Consider the following 19,905-nt stretch of genomic DNA (forward strand, 5'->3'; position numbering starts at 1 on the left):
TGGTAGTCCTACCTGTGATCGTCCTCTGACACCAGCTTGGATCAATCCTCCCTAACCTAAATCTCACTCTGTCTGTAGAGAACTCAAAACATGTATAATTATCTCGTTTTGGTGTGAATGTACCTGGTTGTGTACATTTATCAATTGGCGGATATAAACCTGACAAAGTGGTGCAGTTACCTGTGTCCACCGCCTCTCTAGTTAATCTCAGCATGCAATTATAACCCCACTCATCCTCTGGATACAGAGGAGCGGGTTCAGTAAACAAATGAGGTCGAGCAGTAGCACAAGCAACACAATCAACCACTTGCTGCTCTTTAGCATTTTGAGCCACCCAATCTAACCACAGATTCCTATCACCGAAACCTGTGGCACGCTCTATTAACTCTTGAGGTTTTAATCTAGTGTAATCTGCGGCAACAAGCCATTTCTCTGGTGAGTCCTTGTAGGTGACTATCTCTAGAGGATCTGTTTGCTCTGTGAGATTCACTGTAGCGTCGTTCCCTATCAGTTTAGATCTGGGATTGAATAAATTCACCCGAATTACCCCACTTGGATCTGTCCCTGCTTTATCTACCCCTATAACGAGATAAAACGCGCCCCCATCATACCCTGCTTCCGGGAGTTTGCTCCATGGACCTAGGGAAAGAGTGACAGGGTTATTTGTTACAGAGTAATCTCTTTGAATGGCTATCCCTTCAAGGGCCGGTGGCACTGTTGGCTGCCATCCTACTCCTGTCCACGCAACCACATCCTGCCAAGAACACCACTGATCCGTTATATAAGTATAAATTTCTCCGTTCATTGATGGACCCCACACCGACTTGGGATAACAAACCATAGGGTGATAACAAACCCACACATTATATGTTCTCCAGCTACTACCGTCACCCGAGCATTTAATTACCTCACACAAATCGAATGTGAACGCCGTCGTGGACCCATTGACATACCCAAACTCGACTCCGCCACTGGCTTTGAGACACTCATCACTCCCACCTGAACCAACCGCGCACTTGACTTTTTTCGACGACTTGATCGGTTCGGGCTCTGGAGCGGATAGACCTCTGCGTCTGGGCAATTCACCTGTCTGCCAAAAACCAAACAAACACGTTATAACACTTATTAACCCCAATATTCCCATTATTTTCCAATTTTCCCACAATTTCATGATGCTCCCAGGCTCGTTTTACTTTTTCTTTAAACTACGTAATAAGAATATAAAGTTATGAGTATAAAAGTATGTGATTAACGTACAAAACTATTAAGATTCCTTTAAACTATCAATTACTTCAGACTAGAGCCCTAGCCTATTTAGGAGCCTCAAATGAATTGATACTTGGCGTGTGACGCTCCTCTTCTTTTCTTCACCTCGACTCAGGTTAGACTACTGAGGAGGACCGTGGCCAGGGGGAGAGGATTATTCTGCCTCTATGTTCCCCCCTGGGTTAGTGGTGGAGCTTAGCTCCAGAAAGCTCTCGTCCGCGACTGCACACTGAGACCAATGGAACCAGGTCTCCCCTTTCCCCTTCAGACGGACCGCACTGGTGGTCCGGGCAGTTACTTCGAAGGGTCCGGTCCACCTCGGGTCTCTCCACTTTCGCTTAATGACCTTCAGCCACACCGCCTTGGCATCGGGGATGGACCTGTCCTCCGCTTTCACCCCTTCTCCAACCTGTTGTGTGAAACTAGACACAAGAGCTTTTAATTCTTTCCAACATTCAATATGTTTTCTGTTAGTTTTTATACTTTCTTCGCCGGAACTGTTGTCCAAGGACCTGGAAACTGTCGTCCTGTTAACAGCTCATATGGTGTGAAACCTGTGGATTGATTAACACAACATCTTATTATCATCAATGCAATTGGCAGGGCTGCTACCCAATTTAGCCCCGTGTGAGCAGAAATTTTAGCAATTTTATTCTTCAGGTTTAGATTCATTCTTTCTACCTTTCCCTGTGACTGGGGGTGATATACAGTGCCAAATCTATGTTGCAACCCCAGCTTCTGTTCTACCTCTGCCAAATCTTTGTTTTTGAAATGAGTCCCATTGTCTGACCTAATCCGCTTCGGGAAACCATGGCGGGGGATGTAATGATTGATTAAACATTTAATCACACTTTTTGCATCCTCCCTCTTGGTTGGCCATGCCTCAGGCCAGCCCGTCAAAGCATCTACACTTACCAGTAGATATCGAACTCCTCCTGGGCCTGGATCAATCATGTCAGTGAAGTCAATTACAATCTCTTCACCTGGTCTTTCTGGAATGGGGAACTTACCTGCCTCTGGTTTAATCACTGGCTTCGGATTGTGCCTCCCACAGATCAGACACGTCCTGGCCTTCTCCTTGATCATATCCTTCAAAAAGGGATGCCACCAATGGCACAGATGTCTCCCCATCTGGGCGACACCTACATGTCCAAGGCCGTGCGCTTCGGCAATCTTCTGTTTTGCCAAGTTGGCTGTCAACACTGGTCGACCGTCAGGTCCTCGCCAGAGACCTCCTTCTTCCCAGGCTCCTCGATTCTTCCAGACCCCCTTTTCCTCTGGGGCCGCCTCCTCTTGGGCCTTCCTGGCTTCCTCTAGCATGTTGACCCCTAGTTCTTCCTCCTCCGTTATTTGTACCATCTGTCGTGATGCTTTATAACCCGCTGCCTCTTTTGCAGCTCGATCGGCTTCCTGATTTCCTCTGGCCATCAGGCCGGTCCCTGAGGAGTGGCCTTTGCATTTTATGATGCTCACCTCCTCTGGATCTCCCAAGGCCTGCTCAAGTTCCTCCATTTCCTTTTTATGGCAGATGGGTGCGTTATCTGCTGTCCTGAATCCTGCTCTTCTCCATTGGGCCAGCTCCACATGAGCTGCTCCAAAGGCATAAGCTGAGTCCGTGTAGATGTTGACTCTTTTTCCCTTTGCAAGTCTCAAAGCTCGACTTAGAGCAATTACTTCTGCTCTTTGGGCTGACTGCTGCCCTTCAAGTCTTCCCGCCTCCTTCACTTCAAATTCAGCTCCGCTTCTGCAAACTACCGCGTAGCCTGCTTTTAATCCTTCCTCATCTCTGTAGCAGCATCCATCCGTGAACCAATCTTCAGCTCCTGTCAGAGGTTCTGCTTTCAAGTCTTCTCTTATCTTCTCGTCAACTTCGGCTCTCTTTGCGCAATCGTGAGGTTCTCCTCCTGACCCCATTAAATCTGCCATGTTGATTCCTTCATGTGTGAAGGTCAAGTTAGGAGCGTCTAACACTTTACACACTCTCTGTTGTGTGAGAGGTGTCATGGTGAAGGCTTGTGAGTTAACATATGCCACCACACTGTGGGTGGTCAGCACCTTCAACGGATGGTCCCTCACTATATGTGCTGTCTTTTGTATGATTTTTGACACCCCAATGGCATGCTGTGTGCATCTCGGGTGCCTTGTCTCTAATGGATTCAGCCTGATGCTGACGTACATAAGTACCTCCCTTCCTCCCCCTTTTTTCTGAAACAACACCCCATTAGCTATCCCGTGTGTTTCTGAAACATCAAGATAGAAGGGTTGTTCATAATTAGGGATAGCAAGATCAGCCGATCTTGACAAGTCCTGTTTTAATGCAATAAACGCCGACTCAGTGGCCGATGTCCATGGCAGTTCAGCCTTAAGATTTCTGACACCTGCCGTTTTTACCAAATCCCTCAAAAGGGCTGTTTTGCCTGCATAATTTGGAATGAAGTGCCGGCTGTATCCTGTTAACCCCAAGAATGAGAGCAACTCCTTAACCGTACGTGGTTTTGGATGTGTCAAAATCTGGTCACGATGAGTGTTTAGCAGACCCACTGATTTGTGAGCAATGACACGGCCCAGAAATGTTACTTCTGGTCGAACCAACTGCAACTTTTCTTTACTGACCTTGAAACCGCATTCAGCGAGTCTCTTCAGTATGGTAAGTGAAGCTGGCGTGCATGCCGAAGCAGACGGAGCTGCAATGAGCAAATCATCAACATATTGCACTAGTGAACACCCCTCTGGAAGATGGCATGGCGATAAAGCTTCTTTCAACACTTGATTGAAAATGCCAGGGGAGAGTGCAAATCCTTGTGGCAACCGTGTGTATCTATACTGTTGCCCCCTATATGTGAATGAAAAAATGTCCCTCAGAGACTCATGCAATGGGAGACAGAAAAATGCATTTGCTAGATCAATACATGTAAACCACTTCTGTTCTGGTGTTAATGCCGTCAATGCTGTGTATGGATTTGGGACTGGCACCGTGTCAGTACGTAAAATGGCATTGATGGCTCTTAAGTCATGTGCCATTCTGTACTTTCCTGTCCCGTGCTTCTCTACTGGCAAAATAGGAGTGTTCCAGTAGGATTGAGAGGGCTCAAGCACCCCTACTTTCAATAGCCCTTCAATGGTTTCTGCAATTCCCTCCTCAGCTTCTCTCTTTTGCCTATACTGTGGTTTCCAAATTGGCGTTTCAGACTTCAGCTGGAATAAAACAGGCGAACACGTTGCCTGGCCCACATCCGTAGGCCCTGCTGACCACAAGGTGTCAGGAAGAGTCGCAAGTGCGGCAACTGCATCCGCATGATCTATTCTTTCTCTCCCATGGATTCTTGAGATTTGTTCATGCTCCAACATCACTGTGTCCTCTGATTGACAAGTGATACGATAAATTTTGCATTTTGGCGAGTACCAAACGTCTGGAATCTGAGTAGCTTGCCAGCCAGGTTCCTCGAGGGCTCTCTTGACCATTGTTCCCAGCTCCTTCGCCTGATGACTCTCATGGACCGCCAATGTAATGTGGGGCACTGAATCAGGCCCCATTTTGAACCAAGGCCGTTGTTCTTCGGTTAAATTTACTGCTGCAGCGACGCCTTCAGGACCGACATAGATGTTCTGAGAACACACATTCCAGGTCTGACCTTCAAGGTCAGACTGGAACAGGTCCCTATAAATTTCATCATCGTTCCTATCATAATAGAGGGTGACATGGAATTGATCTCGGGGGAGTGAATAGACTGCCAAGGCCATAATCCAAGGTTTCCACAGCTGATACTGTCTCAAGATGCCTTCATCCACCAACCGACCCCAGTAGATATCAGCGGTCGTTTGTTCACAGTCTTTCAGCAAGTACTGGTTCTTTGAAAATGTCCCCAGGCACGGAAACTCTTTTCCTCCTGGAAGTGTAACTGTTAGTCCATCAGCTGAACACATTATAGTGGCCCCCAGTTTGATGAGCAGATCCCTGCCCATCAAGTTCACAGGTACATCGGGAGACACCACATAGCTGTGCTTCAAAGTCTGTTTTCCCAGCACCGTCAGGGCTGGATTGGTTGTCGGCAGAGTCATCGGAACCCCAGTGAACCCTACAACGCTGACCACATGGTTGGAAAGTGTGGCACTGCTTGGTCTTTGTTTCAGCGTCGAGTAGGTAGCTCCAGTGTCCACAAGAAAGTTCATTTCAGTTCCTTCGACACTCATTGACAACATTGGGTCCGCCGTTCCCATGTTGTCTTGTCTCTGTGGGTCCCGTCAGTACAGCTCCTCCTCCCTGCCCCAGTCGGCCAGAGGGTACTGAGCCGCTGGCGCCATGCCTGGGTTTGGAGCTTGATGTCCCCTTGTCTGGACTGTCCCGCCTCGCGGTGCTCTCTGAGCCTGGGGTGGTGGTTGATAACTCCTTTCTGCTTGCCATGGTGTAGGACAATCACGAGCCCAATGTCCTCGTCCTCCACACCTTCTGCATACATTTGGGTCCAGCATAGGTCCCCCCAGACCACGGCCCCTTGGTCCACCTCCCCTTTGGGATCCACCACGTCCCCTCAACGACCTAGTAGCCCCCCAATTCCCCGCGGGTCTTTCTTGCCTTGGTCCATTGGCGGGCCATCGGTCATCAGGGTACAGAACCGGATCCAAATCTGGCCAATCAGGCCCCGGATCGCCCCGTGGCTGCGCCACCAGCATCTTCTTAGGTCCATCTTTGTTTTCCTTTTTCTTTTCGTTTAGTTTTTCTCTCGCCTCAGCCAATTTCAATTTCACTAACTGCCCTTGCGCCTCCTCCAGCTCCTGCTTTTTCTTGTTCACCTCGTCTTTCTCCAGCTCAAGTCGATGTATAATGTGCCTCTCCCATTTTGCTGAATCCGCCACCGCAAAGTCAGGATTCTTTTGTAAATCTGTTCTTACTCGTTCTGGGAGACCTGCTAACACTGCAGATCGGAACCACGCCCTTGGTTCACCATTCTGTCCAGGATGCTCTCCAGTTTGGAGAATCCACTGTTCTTTTGCATGCTCCATAAACTCTCTAGGGGACTGTTCTGGGCTCCAAACAATCCTAGGTGTAGTGCCAATGTTATGGGTCGGATACTTCTCACGCACTGCGTCAGAGAGAGCATTTCGCACCCTTGCATAGGGGACGTCGTTTGGTTGGCATACAGTTCTTGCTATCTCTTCCACATCTGCGAGGCCTCCTCCTCTGAAGGTCCTCCCACCGATAGCTCGGAAATCACCCAAGGCTAACTCCTCTCCTTCCGTGAGATTTCCTAGTCTCCTCAACCAAGCCGCTCCTCCCTCTGTGATGGGAGGCAGCTGCTTCACCAGAGCCTCAAGATCTCTGATATTATAGGGGTGGTAGACTGGTTCACCCCGTGCACCCGTCAATAAAGGCATTGTCAGGGGTAATTCCTCCTCTGCGTCACACTGCCCTTCTCCAGTTGACAATGCACCAGTCTTCTTCCGGTTCTTTTCAAAGATGGACGGTCTTTTATCTCTTGGTTCCTCCAGGACCCTCCCAGAGCGAAGGGTCGTCATTCCTGTGGGAGCCTGAAAATTTGGGGCGAATCCTCCCCTTTCCAGGTTTAACACTTCTCTGGATTTTCGTGTATTGTTTTTTACTGAGGCCGCCAAGTCCTTTTCCAATGCATAAAGCGTTTGTGCTACGCTGCGTGGTGTTGCTACGCCTTCATCCTCCAGTTTTCTCAAGAGGCGTTCCAGCTGTATCACGGCCTCCCGATTGTCAGATTCTTTCCCAAAAACGTGGCCTTGCCACTGTTCTTTCTCAGGATTGTCCTCCGTTGACCTCTGATTGGTTTTATGGGTGGCCTTTGATGGTGCCCTCTGATACTGCAGTGAAGGTGAATCTTCCTCTGAAGTCCAGACCTCCTGGGATGGATTTTCCTGGCTGGGCTGTTGCGGTGTCACCTGACCTGCACTGGTAGGAGCTACACTACACAATATGACTTGCTCTTCCTAACTTGTGTTTCCTTTTCATTTTAAAGTATTTTATTTTAGCGTAACAATCACTCCCCTTTCAATATTTTTGTCATTATGTTTGATTTATTTCAAACTTTAAATGTCCACTAGATTTCATTAATCCACAGTGAAGATGAAACATAACAAAGTACAGGAACCTCTATCATCTTCTTTGTGGCATGCTCTGAATACACAGACAAGCATATCTTTGACTAGATGTGTAAAACTAAATGTTTTTTAAAAAAAGTCAGTACCATGAAGGCTACAGCAGTAATAAGCACTATATGCATATGTAATATATGAATTTTACTATACGTTCTTGTTTTTGAAAGAGATCTTTTTATTTCAGACCGTCCCTTTGTAACCATGGAGAGAAGAAAGGAAGAGCAACGGTCTGGCAGTCCATCATCACTCTCAGCATCTGCATGATTTAATATTTACAACATCACAGATCTGTGATTATTTCTCTCTGCTCACATGATGTTCCTAAAAACTCTTTAATGAGTGACGAATTTGCTGGTCAGTTCATTCAACTTATTTTACTCGTTCCTAAAATTCTCTGGAACTTGGAGTCATTTTTGACCAACATATGTATTTCAACATGAACATTAAACAAATATGTGGAACCGCCTCCAGGCAATAATACTCAAGGGAGAAAGATCCTGACTGGAACCTGAAAAGGATCCAAAATGGCGCAACAAGAGTACTGGCAGGGACTAAAAAGAGAGAGCATATTTGTCCTATGGCTTCTCTGTATTGGCTCCAGAATCAAATTTAAAATCCCTCTCATAACATACAGGTCTTAAATAATCAGCCCTTTCATACCTTAAAGACCTCATAGTACTTCATTATCCTTACAGAGCACTTCAGTCTCAGACTGCTGGCTTACTTGTGGTTTGTAGTTTTCAAAAGTAGAATGGGAGGCAGAGCCTTGTGCAACATTTTGTGCCAGTAAAAATATATTTAATTCAAGAAAATATCTAATAATTATAATATTACTCATTAATACTTGACATACAAAACCAACATTTGGTGGTACTTTTATTCTCCCGTTCAGTCATGTCAGGTATGTTTATATATAGTGCCAAATAACAACAACAGTCACGTCATGTTCTTCGTACTTTAGAAAACCCCAACAAGCATTTTTCCACGGTGGGAAGGGAAACTCCCACTTACAGGAAGAAACAGCTTCATGTAGGCAGACAGCTGCCACAACCGGGCAGGGTGGGGGAAGAGAACAGAAAAGCTGAGCTAAAAGATACGCTCCAGTGGCATCTGATCAAGTGGGTTGTGAAAAAATGGGACTGGGGGATAAATGCTCAGTGTGTCACAGTTAAAATTTGTTAGAGTACTGATTAAGTGGAGTGGTGCATTTCCATCAATTAAAACAATATTAAATAGACTTCTCCCAAATATAACCGTAGAATACTTTTAAAAAAGAGCATTTCAGAGTACTAAATGAAAAATGTTAAATTAAAATATTTTTAGATGCATTTTTTTGTGCACAAGATGCAAATCTGGCAAATTAAAGTGTCAAAGGCCTTTTTTGTTCTTGCATGTTAGTTTGTGATGGTTGCAGACTTCTTTCACATTCACAACTGAATGAGTCATGCAGCGTTTCCGGATGGGCCTAAGCCACACTTAAATGAAGGGTTAAACAGTGAGTTTCTTCAGACTGTCATCAAACCGTGTAAGAGAGAGGATTCCAGCTCAGATCCTGAAGCGTTGGTGTTGAACATGAATAGTAAGTCTCTGATTCATTACTTAAAGTTAAAATTGTTCATACTCAGAAAGGCTCGAATTTAGTTTCTATTTTTCTCTTCATAGACCTGCTACTGTTTACTTTTGGACTGTTTGCTCTCGCAGCAGGTGATTCATTCATTCAGCTATACTAATCTCAAGATTTTTTTTAAAAGTAGCTCATGTGAGATGTTTTATGGATAATCTGTGTGGTGTTACAGGTGGAAACGGCATGCAGGTGTTTTATTGCGAGCCTGAAAAATGTGCTCTCAGTGTAATTAGGGTGTATTGCAACGATGAAGCCCTGCTCAATGACAGATCCATGACAGAGTGCTCTGGTCCTCCTCCACACAAAGCTGTCTGTCAGCATGATGGTCGAGCATTTGTTTCCATGTCTGGGAATGCTCATTGTGAATTTGAAGGGAATAGTGGATACATCACCACAAAAAATTGTTCAGGTATTTACATTTTTTAAAGTTGTTGCTTTTCTTGCAATCATTCATGCCTCTCGTTAATTTATTTTTCTTTTCTTTTTTTTTCCCCATTGCACTGAAAATAACAGATTTCTTTCACTAGTGTCAGAAATTTGACCAGCTTTGGAAAAATCCACAATAGCCCACTTGTGTGCTCAGAAAGATGGCGGATGTTGAAGAATTTTAAGCTCTTATTCAGGTTTTTGTTTACTTCCATTTGTATTTAAACAATCTCATAAAATAACACATGATTCTGATCATGCTAGCTGAATGAGGAAAACAGTGAATTGAGGTGTGCCACCCTTGCTGATAATGGTCAAAGACTTCCAGTTTATTCTGTTCTATATCTTCTGCATCTTTTCTACTCTTACTAAGTCGACATTTATTTATGGAACGCACAGACGTAAACAACAACAGTGAAACTGATGCCACTGTTGATAACTACTTTCTGTTAGAAGATATTCATTTACTGAAGATGTCCGAGAACTTATTTTCTACAATTAAAATGTTGAAACTTTGGTTGTGAAAGAAATCTCAACTCGTGATTGCAGTTGTTGTTGCTGGCAAGTTGTTGCAGTTGTTGTTGCTGGCAAGGGTTGCACAACTGATTATTAGGCTTAGAGTGAAAGTACTTCTACACACAGAGCCAGATAAGTTCTTATAGCTTTTTTCCCCACGATAAATGAAATCATTTCAGAACTGCATTTTCTTTTTTCTTTTTATTATCTGAAACATTTCAGTATGAAAAATATGGAAAACAACTAAGAAATCAGAAAGTGGGCAAAGAAATTTTGACTGCACTGTATAAAATCCCTTTTTTAGAGTTATATTTATTTTGCCATATAAACCGTGAGCTGACTAATGTTGATACTTACTGCAAATAAGAATCTGAAACAATGTACATTTTCTTGACCAAAACAGTGACTTTTCTGATCTCTCTGATTTCTCAAATAGACCTCAGCAACCTGTGCTCTTTCACTGAAAGTAAGTACAGACCTTTCATCTGCTTCTCATTATTTTGACTTTTCACTAAATGGAAATTCTTCCTTTCCATTTAGCAACCAAATCCTCACCAACCCCAACGGGTTTTGGAAGTCTTGCGGAGGGCCTTACGCAAACCCATCTCATCATCATCGTAGTAGTAGTTTGTAAGTTCTGACCATTAGTTGTTTTGGCTGCATGCATCACATTTCTCATGCTAGTAAATCTTTAATTGCAAATACAGCTTTTATCTAGGAACAAATTCATGATTGTTCTTCCGCAGGTTCACAAGTACTACTAATAATATTAATACTACTGGGACTACTGAAATGTTTTTTCAGTAGTTTCATGTTTATGAAACTAAAGAGTGAGCCGAATCAGCAACAAAAAAAGTTACTGAAATATAAAACTAGTCATTTTTATGTGTTTAGCTAATGGGATATCTTTCTCAATAATATAACCTTGTTTCAGCAAACCTGGTGTGACTGTTCCCCTAAAAGAGGGCTGCAGTCAGCTGTGAAAGGTTAGTGAACATTACATACACTTACAAACTGTATAGATGGAACTATTCTCATTTTAATTGACTTTTTTTTTCTCTTTAGACTACTGATCAATAAGTTCATGCAACCAAGGCTCAAGCCTGACGTGAACCCCCTGCTGTAACGACAAAATAGCTTATCCCACATAACCTCTCCACTCTGATATTTTAAATTTGTTTTATGTCTTATGCTTTTATGATTGTGTAAACTGCTTGCTTTTATGTTGCTTTTATTATTCTACCATGTACAGTGTCGTTGAGTGTTCTGAAAGGAGCTTTCAAATAAAATGTATTATTATTATTATTATTATTATTATTATTATTATTATTATTATTATGTTATGGTTACATGAGACAAAGACTTAGATATTTGGCCTGAATGATGAGAGGTATGTTTGGAGGAGAAACAGTTAGGTTTTCAAACCTAAGAACATTGTACTGGCTATCAAGCATGCTGGTGGCAGCATCGTGCTTTGGGGCGGTTTTTCTGCCAGTGGTACTGGTGCATGATACAAAATGGATGGAATAATGAAACATTAGGATCACCTCCAAATTCATCAAATTCACTTAAAACTTGGACACAATTGGGTGTTCCAACAGAACAATGATCCCAAGCACACATTAAAAACTGGTTGTGGATAAAACAAAGAAAATTTGAGAAGTATTCTAGCTTTTTGTCATGAAAGCAACCAATTTAAAGGAAATGTCAAGAATAGTTTTTAAGATATCTGATAATTGACTACTATTCTCTGTCAACAATTGCGGTCAGTTATCCAGAATTATCCTTTTGGTAGCCAGAATTATTGCATCTCTTCAAGGTTTCAATTTGCTAACGGACATTTAAACAAATATTATTAGACATCAATAATACTTGTATATTTGAGGGGGGTGTATATTTGAGTCTGTGTGGATTAGAGAAAATGTCATCCACTTAGTGTTTTTTAAGTCATCAAAAATGTATGCTGTGCAATACACAGCATACAGTTTTGTGTCAATCATTCCAGCCTGGAAAAAGAACAGTTCAAACAAATCATTAAAAGCCCAGAATTCCTGTGACATTCATGCACATCATGAGTGTATCTTAACTTCTGGCTTGATTGTGCTATTTGACATGAAGGGGAAATGTTTAGGTCATTCAGCTTTTTGTATGAATGGAGGCATTAACAATAAACAATAACCCATTAGTTGTTGCCAAGTGGTTAGATATATTCTATAGTGTTTCTTAGATAACTTGCAGTTGTTTTTTCAGTAGAAAAGGAGATGTTGGACCATGACTCATAAGTGCAGCTATTAATGCACTTGGGAGCACAGTATTACTTGGTATGCTCAGATGCTAAGTAAAACGCACTGTATACAGCCACATGGGGATGCTAAGTAAAACAGCACCCCCATGTGGCTGTATACAGTGCGTGTTTGGAATGAACACCTTAAAAGCTCTCAAAGACAGTGAACACATGTGTGGACTTTTTCTGGATAAAAACCTATCCCATTCTGCTAAACCAGACCCAGGCCAGGGCAAGATATGCATAGAGGCTGTCCTGTCCTCATCTACACATTTGTTTCCATCTCTGCAAATACTCTGTCGTTTTGAAGTGAACAATGGATATACTGTAACTGAAAAATATCTTGTTTACATTTTTGTTAGAAATAGCAGATGTCATATTGTTATTTCTGCTTCAGTTTTTCCCTCCATGTGTAACAACCTTCATATTGGCTGGTACTCTGGTGCAGTCAGCACAATCTGGAGCTGAACACTCTTAAAACTGTAGAGATGACAGTGGACTTCAGGAGACATCCCTCAACTCTACCCCCCCTTACCATATCAGACAGCCCTGTGTCGACTGTGAAGATCTTCAAGTTCCTGGGTACAACCATCTCCCAGGACCTGAAGTGGGAGACCAACATCAACTCCATCCTCAAAAAGACCCAGCAGAGGATGTACTTCCTGAGACAACTGGGGAAGTACAGTCTCCCACAGGAGCTGCTAATCCAGTTCTACACTGCGGTCATTGAGTCTGTCCTGTGCTCCTCCATCACAGTCTGGTATGGTGCAGCCACTAAACAGGACAGGAGCAGACTGCAGCGGACTGTACGGGCAGCAGAAAGGATCATCGGCGCCCCCCTGCCCTCCATCCAGGATCTGTACCTCTCAAAAACCAGGAAACGGGCAGGGAAAATCATCACAGACCCCTCACACCCTGGACACAGACTTTTTGATCTGCTGCCCTCTGGCAGACGGTACAGAAGCCTGCAGACCAGGACCACCCGACATAGGAACAGTTTCTTTCCCCTCGCCATCTCCCTTCTAAACAGTTGACCTGTCACACTGCTCCCACTGCCAGACTGCAACATTCTGTAGTATTCATTCCACCTCATTCATTTCTGCATTTTATGTATATAAGTTTAGATTAGTTATTTATAGTCGGTTTACACAGCTTTGTGTATGTATGTGTACGCATGTGTAACGTATATATAGACACGTGTGTGTGTGTGTGTGTGTGTGTGTGTGTGTGTGTGTGTGTGTGTGTGTGTGTGTGTGTGTGTGACTTACATTGCTGTGCTTGACAGCCACCATCTACCGGAACCACATTCCTTGTATGTGTCTGCGCATATACTTGGCCAATAAACACAATTCTGATTCTGATTCTGATATCAGTCATAGAAACAAGAGTAGACCTTCAGGGAGAAAACATTCTGATTGCGTACTCATAAAGGTTTCAGTGGTGGTGTCCAACTACACGTTTCCAAAAAAATAAAATAACATAAAATAAAATAAAACTTTATATGTATATAATCTGGATCTTAACTGTCTCATGCTGATTCTGGTTTGTCTTATCCAGTGCTGGTAGATCATGATTCAATGTTACTGTAGTTTAATAAGAAAACTGAGATAATGGAGATAAACTAGGTGAGTTTGTCTCATAAGACTGAAAAACTTACTGGACACTATATTAGGTGCACTCTGTTTGTTGCTCCTCATAACTGTCTTAATTCCTCATGGCATAAATTCAACAAGGTGCTGGATGCATTCCTCAGACATGACGGCATCACAAGGATTTGTTATTTAGACATTTATGACATGAAGCTCCAGTTGTACCAGATCCCAGTGGTGCTCAATTGGGTTGAGACTTGGTAAAGCTTTGTGGTCATAAAGGGATGGACAGGGTCAGCAACAATACTCAGGTAGGCTGTGGCATTTAAACGATGCCCTGTTGGTAGTAATAGGCTAAAAGTGTGTTAATAAAATATCCCCCACACCATTACAGATGGATGGATCCATGCTTTCATGCCTTTTCTGCTTAATTCTGACCCTATCATCTGAATGTAGTTAATAAGCAGACGAACAGATGTCTCATACTGGAATTTACCTTTAAAATGTTATTATGACTCAATTCAAGAATATTTGAGGAAAAAAATATGACAAGGGAAACTTTTCCATGATTATGAGTTTTAGAATGAAGTACAAAACAATGACGATTGGAAGGAATGGGGGAACTTTTACTCTTTTGTCTCCATATAGAAATCTTCCCAATAATCTTCCCAGAATGTCTTTACAATATGTTTTGTCCTTAGTTAGAGCTTAGATTAACATTTATTACCCTTGAAATGTACTGTGAGTTGTGAGCAACGAATGTTGATACTTACTACAAATATGCATTTACAAAGTACATTTTTCAATCTAAACATTGATGGTATATTTGCTATAGCTCAGTATCTTATTGAAGTCTAATAATTATGTTGTTCTGTTTTTACTGTTTCTCTGATTTCTAAACTTGACCTCAGTAATTTGTACCTTTTCACTAGAAGTAAGTACAGATCTTTCACTTATTTCTCAGTGTTTTTATTTCCACTTAATTTAGTTGGTTTTTTTTTCATTTTCATAACCAGTCACATGAAGGGCTGTTTCCTTACACAAACTCACGTCATCAGTAGTCATTATTAATAGTTGGCAATTGCAGATCATGTGCATGTATCACATCTTAATGATAGTTTTTCACCTACTAACATAACACATGCACATATATTGATTTTTTGATCTTCTTTTTAGTCAAATTTTTCCATTTTTTTTTACTCTTACATGTCAGCCATACTTTGTTGGTGCACTTTGCACCCTTTCGACACCTCAGTGGATAACAATGTGCATGCACAAAGTCAGCCGTTTAATCTCATTCTCTTTGATGTAAATTTTTTTTTTCAATTTCTCTGCCATTGCAGTACAAAACCATTCTCCCAGCTGTGCCCTCCTTCTGTGTCTCATTCCCCTCGTTACTTCGCAGTGTATTCAAAACCTGTGTTTCTCTGTCTCAGTGTTGCGTTGTCCCTCATGCTGTGTGGATCTCCCCGTGTTTCCCTGTGAGTTTATGTTGTTTCCCAGTTTAGCTGAGTTTGCTCTGTATGCTTTTCCCCTGGCAGCAAATAAAGCTGAGTATTTTGAGTTCATCCCTCGAGTCTGAGTGCCTGCATTTTGGGTCAACTCCTGCCTGCCACACAGTGCTTCCTGATATTTAAATTCTTTATTGTCCCACAAGGGGACATTAGTTTAGCAGCAGGCAACATAAAAGTAAAACAATTATATAAAATAATGATGACAATAATAGTAATAGAAAGTCACAGCGCGGTTATTTGCCATTAAGGAGACAGAATGTGGTGGGGATAAAAGAAACCTGTTTTACTGCAGTAAAAGTTGCAGTACTAATCTGTATCCTGTCACCCTTTTGCTCTCTCTCCTATTAAAAAGGTTAATCATGTCATCATTTATGGTCAGGATCCTGGATTATATAGCAGGGTTAGTAGCCTCTTCATTCATCTGATCAGGGGCTCATAGCTATTCCATGCTGTCATTTTAAAACCAGAGGAAACCATACTGCTGAAGTTGTACATGGACCTGTACGTATACAGCACTTTTATACTCACTGAGCACTTACAGCACTCATTCACCCAATTACACCCACACACTCAGTAGCCCAAGAGTACTTTGATATGTATAGTGGAGAAGCTAAGGAGTGAACAACTGACCTTGTATTTGGTAAATGACTTGTTCTACCTCCTGAGCCACAGTCAAAAGTGCCTAAACTTTGAAACAGCCTTGCAAACTGTTGTAAAAACCCCAGAGTGACTCTGTGGTTTGCTTTCTTACAATATTTTTGCCCTACTTTGCATCTAATGTGTGTATAGAAGTGTGCTTTTTGGACTAAATGCAAGCGTAGGTGTTTGAGTGTGTGTCTATGCTGGAACCTGTATACTTTTTTTTAGTGTGCAGTTTTATTAAAACTGTAAAGCACTTTGTAACTGTGTGGGTTTTTTAAAGTGCTATAGAAATAAAAGTATTATCATTATTAATATTTTTATTATACCACTTATTTAACTTACACTGTTATGCCTCAATGCATTTGTCTTTATAAGTTATAACTGGTCACACCAAATAAAGGTAAGTTTACACTTGTCAGAAGGGGGCAGGTTGCAGGCCGAAATGGAGATGTCTTAAACAAAAACTAACTTTTATTGAAGTGACACAAGTAACCCTAAAAGCATCAAACAATAAGAAAGATTTTTCTTGCAGATAAAGTGGCAATAATAAGTACTTAACATTTTAAAAAAGCATACATACGCACAAAATGCTTTCAGTTTTGGCAGTTTAGTCTTATTTATCAGCGCAAAACAGACAACAGTTAAGCATAATAAGCGCTTCTTGAAACTTCATTCACAAATAATACCGATAAAAGGGACACTGAACTAAAGTTCAGCATTTTCAAAGTGAACACACACAGAGGAATTTAAGTCAGTGTGAACTCAAATGAAGAATCAGGTATATAAGTCCGTCCTCTTGTGATTCAGGTGCTTTGGACACACTCCATATGTAACACGAGTTTGCTCACTTGACCCATCTAACTCCCGGTGTTTTTTTTGTTTTTTTTCTGTGGCGGGTGACATGACATCATGTGACACGTGCCGCAGTTTTGGTGTCACTTGAGTTTGTTCTGTCAAATCAACATACATTGTCAGATCGGCATATGTGCAGCACAAGGTGACAGCTATATTTGTTAGACAACAATAACCTGTGAGACCAGCACAAAATCATATATCAGTAAAAAGAAAAAGTAATGATCATTTACTTGCCGTTTGTCTACTGTACAATGAACTGACGACTCCTACGCACGTGGAATTATTCTACAACGCGCATGCGCATGCATGCAAATTAATGTAATGTAATGCTACTCTTAGTTGTATTCCCTGTATCACCCCTGATAGGAAGCGAACAGCGCGCCATTCGGACCACGCTACTGTGAGCTCCGGTGGAGCTTATAAAAAACCATTTAAAGAATAATATACCAGCAGTGGGTAGCGACAGACAGACTGCATTTACCCAGAAAATGATTGGTAAGTCTCACATTTAAACTTCATCATGAGAAAAGCTTTAACTCCAACCGTGTGCCTTATTGTGCCTCATTAACTTTAACATTATTTTAAACGAATGTGGTGTGAAGTCACTAGACTTTCTAACATTATCTACTTTTTATCTAACACGTTAATTGGGATCGTTAGATGATTCACACAATGCTAAATAACTGTTAAATATGTGCTTGAACATATTTAAGTAAATAGCCACAGTCAGTGGTGGTGGTCCTAGCCTGTTTGGGCGAACACTCCCTCTGGCGCCCCCCCCCCCCGCCACACACACGCACACACACACACACACATAAAACATATTAAGGATAAAACCTCTGTTGGAACTATACTGAATTTCACCAGAGAAACACACACACATTCACACACACACATATGAAGAGAGAGAGAGTATGCATGGTATGCAAACGGCTACCAAACAGCCATCATAATTCGTCATACAATGAGAACAGGACAAATCAACAATTGACAATGACTAATTAATATTAAAATCTGTAACATAATGTATTGTTTGGAGTTTAGTCTGTTACTGTTACTATTTTTTACCATTTCTTCTTGGAGCAACTGTAACCCACATACTTTCCTTAGGGATTAATAAAGGATTCTGGTTCTGATTCTGATTGTTTCAGGATGACCTGTCATTATCCAATGACACATCTGCTTACCTGTATCTTTTGCTCGTTTCTCCTCCTCTTCTTTTCTCTTTTTTGTAAACTGAGCACCTGATGGCTTTGAACTTTTCTTGTCCATCTTCCATCGGTTTTAATTTTGGACTCCAGTATGAACACAAATCCCCCAACCCGAGGATCACCACAACATAACCTAATAGACCTACACCTTAGTTCACAGATTCGCTTTGTCTACGGTCCTGGGATTTCGCACAACCCAGGATTCAAATCATGAATACATAATGGGCTTGGATTTACAACATTATGAATGAAATTGCTCTATTTGGAAGCAGCTGGCCCCCTCCCCTTTCGACAGATTGTGTGTGAGACTTTAAATCATCAAACTGTAAATTATAAATTTTAAATTGTTATTGATCCCTTTACCCCTGGTCCTAAAGTGTATATTTATTTTCTTACTCTTCTTATATTTATTGTTTACTTGCACTGCTGTAACTGGAGCCTCGTCGTCTCGTCTCTCTATATGCTGGACTGTATGTAGCGGAGATGACAATAAAGTTTACTTTGACTTCAGCAGCGAGCAGGCGCACCGAGGGCTCTCGCGCTCACTTTTCGCGTATAGAATTTCGAAAAAACATCGGTGCAAATTATAAGTCTGTATCATAATGTCTGGTGTTTTCGTGTTTGTTGGTTGTGTTTATTTTGTTTTATTTTGCGAGTTGGTTATTAGATGCTGCTCCAGCCAGCCAGAGAATCCCCCGCCACCCCGCCCTTTGGGGTGTTTTGTTTTTCTGTTGTATTGTTTTGCATCTTAAGCCCCTTTGGCATTAGTACCTACTCGGGTTAGATTGCCATGGTTTTCAGGGTTTTCCATCAGGTCGTAGTACCTGGTGCCAAGTACTTTTTTAGTACCTACTCCGCTGGGGTTTCGAGCAGTCCGAGACTACTGCATGCCACCGATTGACTGGTCAGTGGTGTCACTCGATGAGTCATGAGAGTGTAATTTAAACCATATTTGTAAATTGGCAATGAGGGAAATGACTACAGAAAGCAACGCCGTGGTGTGTGATTTGGTAGTTGTCATGGAAGTGTTTTAGGACTACATATAAAATCTTGTTTAAGGCCACCAAAATCGTAGGGCCGGCCCTGGTCAGCACCCCTCATCAAAGAGCATTCAGCTTAGATCGTATTCTTTATCTTGACAGGGGTTTTGTTGTTCGTCATCGCTGGACTCTTTCCTCCGTGCTCTTCCCTCACATCAGGTCAGAAATCTCTCCCATTGTTTACAATTTTATCATAATAAATGTTTACATTACTAAAAGCTCATTTGTGATGTTTTATGGATAAACTGTGTGGTGTTATAGGTGGAAATGGCGTGCGAGGATTTTACTGCGAGACTGAAGGCTGTGTCAATGATGTAAAGCGTGTTTTCTGTGAAGATGTGGAGCTCCTGGGTAACAAAGAGATTTCAAATTGTTCCCACGGTCCGCTTCCACCCAATACCATCTGCCAACACAGAGGCCGCTTGTTCGTCTCCACCTCCTTAAAGTCCTGTGAATTTGAAGGTGTCACAGGATATATAGAGACCAAAACTTGTACAGGTATTTTCATGCAAACATATTCATTCTTTTCTCCCATCTTTCTCTTTCTTCTCTTGCCAATTCCATTTTAGTTTGTGAGATGCTGCTGCAGCTGACGGGGCTGTTTGATACTTTTTAAAATGGCCCATGCATGTGTTAGTAATTTCCCGTATACGTATATGTATATGTCAGTCATGACTCATAAAAATGACCTAAAAAAGTTCCCATATATCATTTGGAAACCACTCTGTCTTATCTACGTGGGATCTCTGAGCTCTCTGCACCTCTGATGCTTAGTCAGATCCAAAATACCTGGTACCTTTTTGATATCCAGTAACTGA

General features: G+C 42.0%; 1 long non-coding RNA gene across 1 annotated transcript; it reads left to right on the plus strand.

Annotated features, from left to right (window-relative positions):
• The first annotated feature begins 8,675 nt into the window (after positions 1–8,675).
• LOC120726223 lies at positions 8,676–11,254 on the plus strand. Its single transcript, XR_005694298.1, has 6 exons — positions 8,676–9,090; positions 9,183–9,419; positions 10,389–10,418; positions 10,493–10,582; positions 10,887–10,938; positions 11,018–11,254. It is a non-coding gene; the product is annotated as an uncharacterized LOC120726223 (long non-coding RNA).
• Positions 11,255–19,905: the final 8,651 nt, after the last annotated feature.

This window comes from Simochromis diagramma, unplaced genomic scaffold (genome assembly GCF_900408965.1).
Source record: "Simochromis diagramma unplaced genomic scaffold, fSimDia1.1 OVJJ01000822.1, whole genome shotgun sequence".
Taxonomy (NCBI): Eukaryota; Metazoa; Chordata; class Actinopteri; order Cichliformes; family Cichlidae; genus Simochromis; species Simochromis diagramma.